This window comes from Giraffa tippelskirchi, chromosome 11, assembly GCF_054371585.1.
Source record: "Giraffa tippelskirchi isolate mGirTip1 chromosome 11, T2T-mGirTip1v1.2.pri, whole genome shotgun sequence".
NCBI lineage: Eukaryota > Metazoa > Chordata > Mammalia > Artiodactyla > Giraffidae > Giraffa > Giraffa tippelskirchi.
In genome coordinates, this window is record NC_137285.1 from 147,881,203 (window position 1) to 147,895,638 (window position 14,436).

The 14,436-nt window shown below is 45.4% G+C and overlaps 1 protein-coding gene, 1 long non-coding RNA gene and 1 pseudogene across 19 annotated transcripts in view; 2 read left to right on the forward strand and 1 right to left on the reverse strand.

Moving 5' to 3' along the window:
• LOC145525547 (olfactory receptor 8I2) overlaps positions 1–3,382 on the reverse strand; it is a 120,071-nt gene extending 116,689 nt beyond the window's left edge. For 16 of the 17 annotated variants that reach the window (XR_014068286.1, XR_014068279.1, XR_014068280.1 and 13 more), the window contains exon 1: positions 2,698–3,382. The gene's annotated coding sequence lies outside the window, so the exon portion shown is untranslated. The remainder of the gene's footprint in view (positions 1–2,697) is intronic. The other variant, XM_081538908.1, reaches the window with a different exon arrangement.
• Positions 3,383–3,440: 58 nt separating this feature from the next.
• LOC145525555 (uncharacterized) overlaps positions 3,441–14,436 on the forward strand; it is a 48,557-nt gene continuing 37,561 nt past the window's right edge. Inside the window, exons 1-2 of the long non-coding RNA XR_014068288.1 lie at positions 3,441–3,718; positions 5,702–5,848. This is a non-coding gene — a long non-coding RNA (uncharacterized LOC145525555). The remainder of the gene's footprint in view (positions 3,719–5,701; positions 5,849–14,436) is intronic.
• LOC145526646 (olfactory receptor 5AK2-like) lies at positions 10,479–12,574 on the forward strand (annotated as a pseudogene). The gene has a single exon (XR_014069047.1). The product of XR_014069047.1 is annotated as an olfactory receptor 5AK2-like (transcript).

Sequence of the window (14,436 nt, forward strand, 5' to 3'; positions counted from 1 at the left end):
TCTGATGCTCTCTGTTCCATACGGTGTGTACCCCTAACAAAAAAAATTAAAAACATGCCTTGTTTTTGTTGGTCGCTCAGTAGTGTACAACTCTTTGCGACCCTATGGACTGCAGCGTGCCAGACTGCCTGGTCCTCAACCATCTCCCAAAGTTTACTCAAACTTATGTCCACTGAGTTGGCGATCCTCTGTTACCCCCTTCTCCTCCCGCCCTCAATATTTCCCAGCATCAGCATCTTTACCAATGAGTCAGTTCTTTGCATCAGGTGGCCAAAGTGTTGGAGCTTCAGCTTCAGCATCAGTCCTTCCAATGAATATTCAGGACTGATTTCCTTTAGGATAGACTGGTTGGATCTCCTTGCTGCCCAAGGGACTCTTCAAGAGTCTTCTCCAACACCACAGTTCAAAAGCATCAATTCTTTGGCACTCAGTTTTCTTTATGGTCCAACTCTTACATCCATACATGACTACTCAAAAAACTATAGCTTTGACTCTTTGCACCTTTGTTGGCAAAGTGATGTCTCTGCTTTTTAATAGGCTGTCTAGGTTTGTCATAGCTTTTTGTCCAAGGAGCAAGTGTCTCTTCATTTCATGGTTGCAGTCACCACCCTCAGTGATTTTGGAGCCCAAGAAAACAGTCTGTCACTGTTTCCACTTTTTCCCCATCTATTTGACATGAAGTGATGGTACTGGATGCCATGATCTTAGATTTTAGAATGTTGAGTTTTAAGCCTGTAATTAGGAACCCTCTGCTCAGTCAAATGAAAAAGGCTACACAGAGTGACTTGAGTCTACTTCTCACTGGTACAAATATTGGCTTACACTAAAAGAATTTGCATTCTTCCAGATGATTTGTTGGAGAAGGACTAGGCAGAGCTGATGAAGAGATGAGAGAGTAAGGCTGCCCTAAACCACAATGTGAAGTTTCCAGCCCTAGACTTGGGCTTTCTTAATAGTTACACATCTATTTCTCACTTACTCTCTGATCATGAGCTTGCTCCTTCCTTTCTAGAGAGTACCTCCTTTATTCATAGGTAAGCTAATGAAATACAAGGAATTATTTGGGGTTATAAAGAGTCAATATGTTAGAATGTCAGTACCTTGCCTACCCCTGATCAGCTTTCATGGGCTACTGCATCAGCTTCCTAACTGTTCTCATTATTTACCTTCTTCTGCCATCATCAGCACATTTGAACTCAATGTCCTAGCAACCTGGGATCTCCCAGATATCTGCATGAGGGGTATCTACTTATTATCATGGTCACCGTCCATCCAACCCAATTTATGCACAGAATCCCTGTTCCTCCCTCACCAGGAGTACCTATCATTCCCTAAGCACTAATCCATTTTTGGTTCCTTCATAGTTTTCAACACCATCCAAAATTATTTATGTTATCATATTTCATTGGAATATAAGCTTTAACATAGAAATCGGGTAAGTGAATAAATGTAAGTATATCCTTGTCATTTATAAAGTGTAAAGAGAGTGGGAAAATATCATCAGGTCCTTGAGAGCAGTGGTTTTGGACTGATTTGTTATACCTCCAGCACTAAACCTGCCCTGAGTGCCTGTTCAATAAATACCTGTTTTTCAAGGACTGCTGTTTTTCTAGTCAAGCACTGAACACATCTCAGAGTAGTCCTGCAGAGGATACAAGGTCCAGACCTGCTGGAATTTCTGTGGTAAAAAGCTACCAGCACTATCCAATGGAGTAGGATTTGGAGGACTTCAGACAATCCAACATGCAACAATGGAAAACCTTGTATTGTGGCTAAGGTGCACTGCAGGCACATGGAATATAGACCCGCTAGTGTTTCACTCAGGGAAGGCAATGGCACCCCACTCCAGTACTCTTGCCTGGAAAATCCCATGGACGGAGGAGCCTGGTAGGCTGCAGTCCATGGGGTCTCTAAGAGTTGGACACGACTGAGCGACTTCACTTTCACTTTTCACTTTCATGCATTGGAGAAGAAAATGGCAACCCATTCCAGTGTTCTTGCCTGGAGAATCCCAGGGACGGGGGACAGGGGAGCCTGGTGGGCTGCCGTCTATGGGGTTGCACAGAGTCGGACACGACTGAAGCGCCTTAGCAGCAGCAGCAGCAGCAGTGTTTCACTCTCAAAGAGCTGACAATTTTATTAAGAAGGCAAGAATAATATATTTAGGAGGAAAATAGAAATTGTAATTAGCCTCCAATTCAAATAAATTTTAAAAAACGAAAAAGAAAAAGAAAAGAAGAAATTAAGATGGCCAGGGCCATGTCCAACACAGAAAGGGCAGCAGGAGGCGTGAGCGGGAGAGAGGAGGGATTGTGGGAGGGAGGGAAGGGGCTGCTAGGCGCCTGCGCCAGCTGCCAGCATCCACAGCTGCAGGTCCAGTGCTCCAATGGCAGGATATGTGGGGCAACAAGAAGCTACCTTGAGGAGCCACAGGCCCGGCCAGGCCTGAGGCCAGGATATGAAGCCAGGCTAAGAGGCCTGCTTGGCTCCTTCTCACTAGTCCAGGAGAAGCTACTGGAGAACCAGTACCCGTCTCCCCTTCACTACCACTGCCGTGAGGCATGCCCCAATAAAGACAAGTGGAAGGAAAAACTGGAGGAAGAATGGGCTGAGACAGCCAGCACCACGGCCATCTCAGCCTCCCTCATGTGGTGTGTCTGTGACCAGACCTTGCCAGGTGACTGTGAGATACTCTACCTGCAGTATGTGGCCCCGGAAGGGTTCCTGCTGGAGAATGGCCTCCCCCAGGCCCCAGCCACCTGGCTGAGAACGTGCCGTTGCCCGTGGCCCAGCTGGAAGGGAAGGAGTCTCTTCCAGGGCGTCCCCGCTGCTCCTCCATCACCTTCTTCAGCCCTCGGAAACCTGTCCAGCCGAGGTTGGTGCTGGGTCCTTCAGCAGGACCACCTCCTGTTACCAAGTTGCAAGTCCGTGTGCCGGACGCACATGAGGTCAAACAATACTAAAACGTTGGAGTTTGGAAGAGAGCAAGACTGATTACAGGTTCATGTAAGGAGGTGAGTGGTTTATGCCCAAGAACCCCATAGTCACTGAAAGCTTTCAGCATAGCCCTTTGATAGGAAACGTGAGGGAGGGGCGTGGCTAGTTGTTGCAAACTTCTTGGTGTCAAATCCTTGTTCCTGAAGTCAGGTTACTGCCAGGCAAGGATGTCAGTGTAAATCTCTACGACATGAAGGCTATTCTCTCTTCTGACAAGAAAGGTCCCAGCTTTTACCCTCCAATATCCTGGGCCTGGTGAAGAGGAGGCAGATCTCAGCTGACAGTTCCTTCAGGGCCAGGTCCCCAGACCCCATCCAGCCGTCATCGCTGAGGGAGCTGGAGGCCCAACCTGACTGGCCCTCTGGCTCCTCAGTCCGCCCAAAGCGGGGGAGGTGGGCTCCCACAGACCATGACACAGGCAGGATGCCTTGCTATTAGGTCACAGAAACAGGGATGGAGGAAAGGGTTCACCGCTTCCGCAAGCCTGCTCCTGGCTAGTGAGTGGCCCGGGTGAGGGCTCTGGAGCCACACTGTAACAGAGGGCGGTGAGCGCAGCCCTCAGCAAGGCAGCCATCGCTGTGGTCATTACCCTCAGCCTGTTCCCAGGCAGCGGGTCCTGCTGAGCCACTGACAGCCCAGCAGAGGGCCCCGCCCACAAGCAGACAAGGGTTCAGAAAAGACAGTCAAGGAGCTGAGACGACGGTGGAGCAGGAGTAGCAAGGCCAGCAGTGAGGGGAAGGGCGGAGCCTGGCGTTCTCTCCCAGCGAGGCGGGCAGTGAGGGGAAGGGCGGAGCCTGGCGTTCTGCCCCAGCGAGGCGGGCAGTGAGGGGAGGGGCGGAGCCTGGCGTTCTCCCCCGGCGGGGCGGGGAATGAGGGGAAGGGCGGAGCCTGGCGTTCTCCCCCGGCGGGGAGGGGAATGAGGGGAGGGGCGGAGCCTGGCGTTCTCCCTCGGCGGGGTGGGCAGTGAGGGGAAGGGCGGAGCCTGGCGTTCTCCCCCGGCGGGGCGGGCAGTGAGGGGAAGGGCGGAGCCTGGCGTTCTCCCCCAGTGAGGCGGGCAGTGAGGGGAGGGACGGAGCCTGGCGGTCTCCCCCGGCGGGGCGGGCAGTGAGGGAAAGGGCGGAGCCTGGCGTTCTCCCCCAGCGAGGCGGGGAATGAGGGGAAGGGCGGAGCCTGGCGTTCTCCCCCGGCGGGGCGGGCAGGGAGGGGAGGGGAGGGGCGGAGCCTGGCGTTCTCCCCAGCGAGGCGGGCAGTGAGGGGAGGGGCGGAGCCTGGCGTTCTCCCCCAGCGAGGCGGGGAATGAGGGGAAGGGCGGAGCCTGGCGTTCTGCCCCGGCGAGGCGGGGAATGAGGGGAAGGGCGGAGCCTGGCGTTCTCCCCCACCGAGGCGGGGAATGAGGGGAGGGGCGGAGCCTGGCGTTCTCCCTCGGCGGGGCGGGCAGGGAGGGGAAGGGCGGAGCCTGGCGTTCTCCCCCGGCGGGGCGGTCAGTGAGGGGAAGGGCGGAGCCTGGCGTTCTCCCCCGGCGGAGCGGGCGGTGAGGGGATGGGCGGAGCCTGGCGTTCTCCCCCGGCGGGGCGGGCAGTGAGGGGAAGGGCGGAGCCTGGCGTTCTCCCCCGGCGGGGCGGGGAATGAAGGGAGGGGCGGAGCCTGGCGTTCTCCCCCGGCGGGGCGGGGAACGAGGGGAGGGGCGGAGCCTGGCGTTCTCCCTCGGCGGGGTGGGCAGGGAGGGGAAGGGCGGAGCCTGGCGTTCTCCCCCAGCGAGGCGGGGAATGAGGGGAGGGGCGGAGCCTGGCGTTCTCCCTCGGCGGGGCGGGCAGGGAGGGGAAGGGCGGAGCCTGGCGTTCTCCCCCGGCGGAGCGGGCGGTGAGGGGATGGGCGGAGCCTGGCGTTCTCCCCCGGCGGGGCGGGCAGTGAGGGGAAGGGCGGAGCCTGGCGTTCTCCCCCGGCGGGGCGGGGAATGAGGGGAGGGGCGGAGCCTGGCGTTCTCCCTCGGCGGGGTGGGCAGGGAGGGGAAGGGCGGAGCCTGGCGTTCTCCCCCGGCGGGGCGGGGAACGAGGGGAGGGGCGGAGCCTGGCGTTGTCCCCCAGCCAGGCCTTTGCCAATAACTTTCCTTCAACAAGAAGTTACAGTCTCATTGAATCTAGCTTTCTCCTTTCACTGATTAAAGATTTAACCCTAGCAGCCTCATAGCCAAGGACTACTCAAAATCTCTTATTCCACAGACTGTTAATTGAAGCATTCTGATGATGCAAAGTGTAACCGAAAGAAAGAGGGTCTTTATCCAGGGCTCATTTTAAAATGTAAACATTATTAGAAAGAAAGGGATCAGAGTCAGTTTTTCCTTCAAATTAAAAAAAAAATGGTCAAAGTGGTAATATAAAAAAAATGTATCCAAATAGTAGTAACTCTGATTATAAATTTTTATCAGTTTGGGGTTTCTTTTTTCCAGATAGCTATATTTTTTTCTGATTTTGGCGATGAGGCCAGTTTTCTAGAAGTGAACGTGTATTCTTAGGCATAATAAAAATTGTTCAACCTGACTCATAACAAAACAATTCTAAAGGAGTTGTTCTGTAACAAGACAACACAGAGACAAATAAAGTCCCCAGTGACAGTAACATGATTAAATGTATCTTCTCTAGAGAAAGCTTAAATGTTCTTCGGCAGAAATAACTACTGAACATTGTTTATTCTGATTCCATTACAGCCCCTGGAAGCTCAGGTTCTCTAGGGAGCAAGCATTGATCCCTTAGGCTTCACTTTAAACTCCCCAGTTAGAAGGAGGTACACAGAGACGTTGGTGGGCAATCAGCCTGTACCAGCTGCAGAGCGAGAACCTGGATGAAACTCTCCTGTAAGTATAACATAGCACAGCCCATTTTTCAAACAGTCATGTATCATCCCAGTGTGCTGGAAATTGTGGAACAAAAGGGTCAGAGCCAAAGTTCTAGTAAGTTTCATCCTGAGACTAAGAATAAAGGCTTCATCCCTGAAACAGTGGAAGCAGAGTAAGGGATCTTTGAACTGGACGGAGCGTTGTCTGAGGATATGAATGAACAATTGACTGAAAGATTTAATGAATGAATGAGTGGTTAGTAGTCAGTAGTACCTGACTTTAGTGTGTTATTTACATGTGTTATGACCAGTTTTGAGTGCCCATTCAATGGCTGGCCCTGTGCTGGAGAGTTTGTATAAATCATATCACTTTAATCACATTCATCATGTAAAGCAAAGTTATTTTAAAATGAAAAGTGCTGAAGCTTAAAGACCTCCTCTATCTACTCCCATGCCCAAGGATAACAATTAAAAGTTTGGCATGAATCCTTCCAGAGCTTTTTCATGGATAAATAAAGAAAATTAGCTAAAGGATGGTGAGTGCAAAACAAAAAAGTATTATTTTAAGAGAGTCCAGATTTACATACTAGTCTGCAACTTGGTTTGTTCATTTGGCAATTTGATATAAACACCTTTCCATAAGAGTATATATTTATCTCATGCTTCTCGGACTATATATTGATTCATGAAAGAAAAAGTGAAAGTGTCAGTCATTCAGTCGTGTCTGACTTTTTGTGACCCTATGGACTGTAGCCTGCCTGGCTCCTTGTTCATGCAATTCTCCATGCAAGAATACTGGAGTGGGTTGCCATGCCCTTCTCCAGGAGATCTTCCCAACCCAGGACTGAACCTCAGTCTCCTGCATTGCAGACAGATTCTTTACTGTCTGAGCCACCAGGGAAACCCATGATTCATGGTATGAATCTATTCGGATTTATTTAACTCTGTTTCCAAACTTTTGCTGCTGTACATGGTGTCACAATGAGCATCATACCTTATAAGTAATTCTGTGATCTCAATTTTATATAAGGTAAAACCGAGGCTGAGGGGTAGAGTTACATCATTTTTCTCTATGAGGTTGTAGGACTGGAGTTCAAACTCAGGTCCTTTCTACTGCATAGTCCTGAATACAAATGAAGCTGCAAAAACAGCAGGTTTCAGAATAGGTTGCTACTGCTGCTAAGTTGCTTCAGTCGTATTCGACTCTGTGCGACCCCATAGATGACAGCCCACCAGGCTCTGCCGTCCCCAGGATTCTCCAGGCAAGAACACTGGAGTGGGTTGCCATTTCCTTCTCCAATGCATGAAAGTGAAAAGTGAAAGTGAAGTCGCTCAGTCATGTCTGACTCTTCGCAACCCCATGGACTGCAGCCTACCAGGCTCCTCCGTCCATGGGATTTTCCAGGCAAGAGTACTGAAGTGGGGTGCCATTGCCTTCTCCATCAGAATAGGTTAAGCATGTTCAAAAACTTAGGTCCTTGTGTGTGTGTGTGTGTGTGTGTACGCGCGTGCGCCTTTGTACTGATTTTTACATGACTTGAAAAATGTCATGGCATACATTTTATTTGAATTCAAAATGATTAACACAGCAAGTGTCATCATCTCCTCGAGAGTCTAGTTAAGTGGAGTTACGACCAATGTTAGCTTCCTCTGACAAGTGCTTTCACCTACTGCATGGAAGCCTCCTTAACAGTGCTGCATTTAATTTATTTCACAGCAAATTTACCTGGGGAGGCAACTCACATACTTATTGGCCTTTAGCTCTCACTCAGTGTTGAAAGGAGAGAATTTTTTCTTGTTCCTTCACTACAGAGTTATCCCACTCTGTTCACTTATCAAGATGTTTGAAAGAGCCAGATTATCGACATCAGTCATGGGGTTTGGTTTGGTACACTCCATCTGCACCACTAAAGATGCCTTCTTATCTCAAACTGACCATCGCATCTGTGGAGGCACAGCTCTGTCTGGAGTTACTGACTCCAGAGGAATGAGCCTTCTACTGATGCATGGAGATGTGCAGTTTTTTTGTGAGGAACTTCTGTCATTGCACAATATCTAAGGTGCATAAAGTATCTTTAAAATAATATAACAAGCATTCATGTCCATTCAGTTCAATTCAGTCGCTCAGTCGTGTCCAACTCTGCAACCCCATGGACTGCAGCACGCCAGTCCTCCCTGTCCATCACCAGCTCCCAGAATTTACTCAAACTCATGTCCATTGAGTCAGTGATGCCATCCAACCATCTCATCGTCTGTCGTCCCCTTCTCCTCCTGCCTTCAATCTTTCCCAGCATCAGGGTCTTCTCAAAGGAGTCATTCATGTAGCCACCATCTAAGTTCGGCAACTTGTTTTTTATTACTCAGTATTCCACTTCAGAAATATATCTACATAAATGTTACAGCACCAGTTTACTGAATTCTCACTGGTTTATTAATATTATTTCTTAAAATAATATTAATAAAAGTTTAATTTTTCCTGTGTTCAAGAATGCTGCTATGAACATTCTTCTGTGTATGCATTCGTATGTACACATATCCACATATACATTTACAGGTCTAGTGTGCCTATATATCTTTGTTTATGTGGTCATTAATTTATCTAGAATATGTGCTTTGTGTTTGTGTGTGTGTGAGTTAAGTTTTATTTGAGGCAAAATGAGGACGGCAGTCCTGGAGACAGTACCTTAGTTCTGAGAAACTGCTCTGAAGAGGTAGTGGGGGAAGCTCAATATACATGATTTTGGTGAAGGAGGAGTTGACCGCAATCAAGCGCTTACTTTACAAGAGGTTTTCTGCTCGTCCACGAGGAGCTGATGTCATCATAAAGGGATTTAATGCTTTCCTAGATATGAGGAGATGCAAGGATTCAGATCATGAAATCAGTTCCTGAAAATATCTATCTACCTAAAGACCTGTTCTACCAGTTTTCCTGGAGCACAAAGTGCCTGAGTCTCCACCTGAACCCCCTTCGGTGTGTGTTCAAGGTCAACAGCTACAGCAACACAGGATTCAATCTGTGGAAACTGCAGAGGCAGATGGCAAATGCCCTTGGCATTGTTGTTCAGTCTCTGGGACATGCCCTTGGCAGTGCCAGTTTGTAGTTGACAGGTTCCCCAAATGGTCATAAATTCAACCGTACTTTGGGAGGCATTTCATGACCATTCCATCCCAGATCGCTAAGGCTTGTTCCCAGTTCTAGAGAAGATTTTGCTGATAGACCACTCAGTGTACTATTACTGTACTCAGTCTTGTAATTCAAGTTCTCTGGACACCTGTCTTCTATGGGCCAGGAGAACACTCCCTCTTATTGCATCTTCCCATAACTAGAGTGACACTATTACAATCATTGATCGTATACTGAACTATGTGTTCATCAATTGCTGCGAGCTGCCTAGTCATCATTATTTTCATGGAGGCTCAGGGACATATTTGGTATAGAGTATATACTTATAATGGAAATTCTGGACCAAAGGGAGGTATGTGTTTAATTTTATTAATATTTCCAAACTTCTCTCCAATGTGACTATCCTAATTTACCTTCACATCAGAAATACGTGAGTCTACATTCCCACCTAAACTTTGCATTTTAGACTGAGAAGTGAAAAAATCTATTTCAAGGCAGTACTAATATACACATATCTGATTACTGCTGAGTTGTTATATGTGATATTTTCCTATTTGCCATGTAAGTTTCCCTTCTACAATTGTCCTGATTATATCATTTGTGAATTTTTCCCTTGGGGCAGTTTACAGAAATTACTTATACTGGATACTAATTCTTTGACATTTGTATGTGTTTCAAACAAATTTACATGAATAAATATTAGAATTAATCATTTCAAAAATGTTTGGCAGAAGTTTCCTATAACATACTTGGGTATATTATCTATAAACTTTTAATAAAAGTCATATCACATAATGGCTTTAAAATATTTAAATATTTTGCACATACACACAGAGTGAGACGCACAGTGACTACTATTACTTTACCCTGTTTGCCTGCTTCCTTTTTAAAAAATAAATATTAAGAAAACACAAATAAGAGTTATCAAATTATATATATGATATAAAATGTGCAGTGGCACAAACACCATATGCCAGCAACCTAAAATGAAAAAAGTTTTATTATTGCATTTTACTATCCTGGAGAAATGAGCTTGGAAATTAAGTTTACTTTTCAAATGAACAAGCATAAGGCAAATAAATGAAGACTTGTTATTTTAAATTAAAGAATTTTTGTTTTCTAAAGGATACCATAAGCAAAATTAATAGATGATAGAACGTGAGAAAATTTTTCAGGCAAAAACTGACAAGATATTCAAATCTTAGATAAACAAAGAACATATAAAATCAATCAATAGAAGTACTTATAAATAATATAAATAGGCAATTTACAAAACAATAGGAACCCCCAAAGTTTAAGAAGAATAATAGACAATAATCACATTTTTGTAATTAAAGGGGACAAATGAATGAATAAAAATAAGACAACACTTTGTACCTATTTTCCTGGCAGAAAAGCATTAGGAAAATAACAAATTTTCACTAGGAAGTGAGGACACGGGAGTGCCCATGCATGTGTAGTATGACTGTACACCGGGACATCCATTATGGAAAGTGATCTGGAAATCCTTGATCAAGTTAAATACGAGTATACCTCCAGATCAAAAATTTTCTCTAGGAATACATCCTACAAAAATTTCACTCTGGGTTATTTGGAGTGGAGACAAGTTGTAGGCAGTCTGCTATCCATCACTGGGAAAGCATAGCAGTAAAGTAGGCTGCATGGGCGCCGTGGAGCGGTGCTACTGCCTGTGTGGTCCACGGACCAGCACTCGTCCTGGGACTCTCTGCTTCCAGTCTGTGATGGGGCAACCACTGACAGTGACGTCAGGCACTTAAACTATCACAAAACGTTCACAACGCTGAGAACTTTTCGTTGTTTTTTTACAAAAGTAAAGGATCACAACAGATTTGAAATTTTATAAAGCAATAAATCCTTTACCAACTATAAATACTGTGATAAACACTTGCATAAGGAACTCTACAATTTCACTGAGACCATCATAGCAGAGAAGAGCTGCTAAGGGAAGGAAAAGGATAAAAGGAAAAATACAAAGATGAGTATAAACAAGACCGTATAGAATTCTATGGATCTCAAATACAATGATTAGTAATTAAACCAGTTAGAATTTCTAATTAAAGTATATGAGCATGCTTGCATGCTCAGTTGCCTCAGTTGCGTCTGACTCTTTGTGACCCATGGACTGTAGCCCACCAGGCTCTTCTGTCCATGGGATTCTCCAGGCAATACTGGAGTGAGCTGCTATGCCCTCCTCCAGGGGGACTGAACCCGTGTCTCCTGTGTCTGCTGCATTGCAGGCGGATTCTTTACCCACTGAACAAGCTGGGAAGCCCAATGAAAGTATAGGGAGCATAAAAGAAAGAATAATTAGAGTATTTCTTTTTGTATATCTCATTTGTTCCTGGATTGATATGAAATACCCATCACTCTGCACTCAGAACACAGATGCTCTTTGGTCCACAACAACGTCCCCAAACTAAAAATATCTCAGTCAAATATCAAGGTTCAACCTTTAAACATCTACGTCAATTATGTTATGGAAATTATTCTCTGACCCTACTGTGAAGTTAAATATTGTACTATTTCCAGTTCTAGAATTTAAGAATCACAATAGTCAGCCTTCTCTGCTCTTTCTTTGCAACTTTTCAGCCGATATTTAATCGTTACAAGCCATGGAACAAAACAATGGCACTGAAGTGACTGAATTCATTCTCCTGGGATTCGCTGGCCAACATAAGTCTTGGCATGTCTTCTTCACAGTGTTTCTAGTGACCTATGTGGCCACCCTGGTGGGAAACACTGGCGTGATCCTCCTCATCAAGACTGACTCTTCCCTTCACACCCCCATGTACTTTTTCCTCCAAAACTTGGCTTTTGTTGATCTCTGTTATGCCACTGCTATCACTCCCAAGATGTTGCAGAATTTGATGAGCACCAAAAATTCCATCTCATTCTTTGGATGTATGGTGCAATTGCTAGTCTATGGTACCTTTGTAACAAGTGATTGCTACATCCTGGCGGCTATGGCAGTGGACCGTTATGTGGCCATCTGTAACCCACTTCGCTATGAAACTGTTATGTCCCAGAGAATCTGCAGTCAGCTCTTAACTGGTTCATACTTCATGGGTTTCCTGAATGCTTCTGTCAATGTAGGTTTTACTTTCTCACTGAAGTTCTGCAAATCCAATAAAATTAACCACTTTTTCTGTGATGAACCCCCAATTCTGGCCCTCTCATGCTCCGATATTTGCTTCAGCATCATGGTACTAGCAGCCTTTGTGGGGTTTAACTTGACATTCACTATATTGGTCATCATCTTTTCCTACATGTTTATCTTGTCTGCCATCCTGAAGATCTCTTCTGCTGCAGGGAGGAAAAAAGCCTTCTCCACCTGTGCCTCCCACCTGACAGCTGTCACCATCTTCTATGGAACGGTCTCTTATATGTATCTGCACCGTGGTACCATAGAGTCTCAAGAGCAAAAAAAAAAAACGGCTTCCATTTTTTTATGGGGTTATAATCCCCATGTTAAACCCTCTCATCTATAGCCTGAGAAACCAAGATGTAAGAGAAGCCCTAAAAGGGGTTGGAAAGAAGTGTTTCTACACTGAACATAAATTTCTAGAAATCCCCAAAGGAAATAAACTCCATGACAAATAAACAAAAGCAGCAAAATCTCTGAGGTTTACGTGAAGAACAAAACAGTTGACGTCAGTTCTGACACACGAACAGTTAGCAGTCATTAGCCCTTGTCCAAGAGAGAGCCTGCCTTTCTGACATTACACAGATCAGTAATGGCCTGATGTTGCATAATCATGTATTTTTCATAAACATGAGTTTTATACTTTAGGCTGTGTGGTTCTAGACTAGACTGAGGGAAGCAGAAAATATAAACCCTACTCTTGAATAAATCAGTATTTTGTGCACTCATTTATATATTTTCACACAATTTTAAACACTTACATTTAAACATTTACTAGTATAGAATCATGGGACACCCATAATTGAATCAGATAGTCTCTAGCAAGAGATTGAGGAGCACCGAGATAGCTCAAAAGAAAGAAAGAAAGAAAATAATACTGTTGTTGACCTGTTCACCTTCTTTCCAAAGCAATTGGAGGAATAGAAGCAGGACTAATTCCCAACCTAGTATAGCAGCCTGGGAGCCTGAGAGCACCACCCTGAAGGGCAGCTGGAGGTCAAAACAGGATGAAGACTAAGCAGACGTCCGTGAAGCAGAAGCCTAAAGCTCAGTCATCAAGGGGATACCCTCCTAAAAAGTGAAATCACCCAAGAATGAAAGTGAATGAAAACCTGGTACACACAACAACTTCGATTAATTTCCAAGGAATTATGCTGAGTGAAAAAGCCAAACCACAGAGTAGTACACTGTGTAGTTCCAGTTATATAACATATTTGAAATGACAAAAATGTAGTCAGAGAGGACAGATGAATGGTTACCAGGATTAGGAATGAGTGAAGACGGGGTGAGGTGGGGTTAGGTTGTGCTGTAGGAGAACACATGAGATTCTGTTTGTGCTGTTCAGTGTCTTGACTGTGATGGTGAGTACAGGATCACTATGGACTGAGTGTGATGGTGAGTACAGGATCACTATGGACTGAGTGTGATGGTGAGTACAGGATCACTATGGATCATAAAATTTTTTAGAAATTATCACAACCACATACACACAAATGAGTATGGGGCAGATTGGGGATATCTGGATAAAATCAGTGGAATGCATCAATGTCAATAATCTGGTTGTGATATTTTATTACGGTTTTGCAAAATATTACCATTAGGGGTGTATTAGTTTTCTGTCACTGCTACAACAAATTACCATAATTTTAGTGGCTTAAAACAACACAAAGTCTAAGCTATGGTTTTTCCAGTGGTCATGTACGGTTGTGAGAGTTGGACTATAAAGAAAGCTGAGTGGCAAAGAATTGATGCTTTTGAACTGTGGTGTTGGAGAAGACTCTTGAGAGTCCCATGGACTACAAGGAGATCCAACCAGTCCATCCTAAAGGAGATCAGTCCTGATATTCATTGCAAAGACTGATGCTGAAGCTGAAACTCCAATACTTTGGCCACCTGACCCGAAGAGCTGACTCATTTGAAAAGACCCTGATGCTGGGAAAGATTGAGGGCAGGAGGAGAAGGGGACGACAGAGGATGAGATGGCTGGATGGCATCATCGACTCGATGGACATGAGTTTGAGTAAACTCCGGGAGCTGGTGATGGACAGAGAGGCCTGGCGTGCTGCAGTCCCTGGGGTTGCTCAGTTGGACACGACTGAGTGACTGGACTGAACTGAAAACAACACAAATATATTAGAGTCCCAGAAGCCAGCAATTCAAAAGAAATCTCCAGATCAAGTGTCAGTGGGGCTATATTCTTTTCTAGATTTTTTAAACTAGGGAACAATTCATTTCCTTAATTTCTTCGACTTTTAGAAGCCACCTCTTAATCAAGAAGCTACAGACTGACTAAATCTAGCTTTCTTCTTTCACTGATTAA